This window comes from Limulus polyphemus, unplaced genomic scaffold (genome assembly GCF_000517525.1).
Source record: "Limulus polyphemus unplaced genomic scaffold, Limulus_polyphemus-2.1.2 Scaffold5607, whole genome shotgun sequence".
NCBI lineage: Eukaryota > Metazoa > Arthropoda > Merostomata > Xiphosura > Limulidae > Limulus > Limulus polyphemus.
The window spans coordinates 33190-34789 of record NW_013671217.1 but is presented as its reverse complement, the minus strand read 5'-3'; positions in this window follow the sequence as shown (position 1 = coordinate 34789).

The window sequence follows — 1600 nt, the reverse complement described above, 5'->3', positions numbered from 1 at the left end:
CAGGTGATATTTACAAGAGACAGGTAGAATATCACTAGTGATAGTTAAAGAAAACCTGTATATACAGCTTGGGCAGGAGTGATTGACAGGTGATATTTACAAGAGACAGGTAGAATATCACTAGTGATAGTTAAAGAAAACCTGTATATACAGCTTGGGCAGGAGTGATTGACAGGTGATATTTACAAGAGACAGGTAGAATATCACGAGCGACAGTTAAAGAAAACCTGTATATACAGCTTGGGCAGGAGTGATTGACAGGTGATATTTACAAGAGACAGGTAGAATATCACGAGCGACAGTTAAAGAAAACCTGTATATACAGCTTGGGCAGGAGTCATTGACAGGTGATATTTACAAAAGACAGGTAGAATATCACCAGCGACAATTAAAGAAAACCTGTACAAAGGAAAATGTGGATGACTCTGTCTAATATTCATATATTGGGAATAATTTAATTTAAAAAATATTGAAATATAGAATGTTTTGTTGACAGTAACTAATGATACGACACGTGTGAGGGTTTATGAGAATATGTTGTAATTTGTTATCCATAAATCTCAGTAGAAACAGTTGAATTTGTGCCACTGAATGACTGTAACCTGGAATTTAATGGACATATGAGTAATATGTTTACTGTTTGTCAGAATAACTGTAATCTGGAATTTAATGGACCTTTGAGTAATATGTTTACTGTTTGTCAAAGCAACGAACAATATGCTAGGAACAGGAGAGAATAAAAACTGAAAGTCACGATGAAGTTGTGCAAGTTCACAGAATTTGATTAATATTTTTGATATTGTTTTGAAACTATGGGCTTTCAGTTCACAGTATGCTCTTGAGATTTAGATATTAATTGTGTAGTACTAGTATGGTTGAATAGAGGCAATATGTCAGTATCTATATCCAAGGGCCATACCAGAATAAAAATACGAAAAGTATTTTTACTTATTAGCAGTTTTATTTAAAGTAATAAGTAATATTATGTAAGAACAAAATGAAAATCTTGACACTTGAGTTATGTAATACTGAAGTACAGTGATGAACATTCTTGACACTTGGGTTATGTAATACTGTAGTGCAGTGATGAACATGTTTGACACTTGGGTTATGTAATACTGTAGTGCAGTGATGAACATGTTTGACACTTGAGTTATGTAATACTGTAGTGCAGTGATGAATATGTTTGACACTTGGGTTATGTAATACTGAAGTACAGTGATGAACGTTCTTGACACTTGGGTTATGTAATACTGTAGTGCAGTGATGAACATGTTTGACACTTGAGTTATGTAATACTGTAGTGCAGTGATGAATATGTTTGACACTTGGGTTATGTAATACTGAAGTACAGTGATGAACATGTTTGACACTTGGGTTATGTAATACTGTAGTGCAGTGATGAACATGTTTGACACTTGGGTTATGTAATACTGTAGTGCAGTGATGAACATGTTTGACACTTGGGTTATGTAATACTGTAGTGCAGTGATGAACATGTTTGACACTTGGGTTATGTAATACTGTAGTGTAGTGATGAACATGTTTGACACTTGAATTAAGTAATACTGTAGTGCAGTGATGAACGTGTTTGACACTT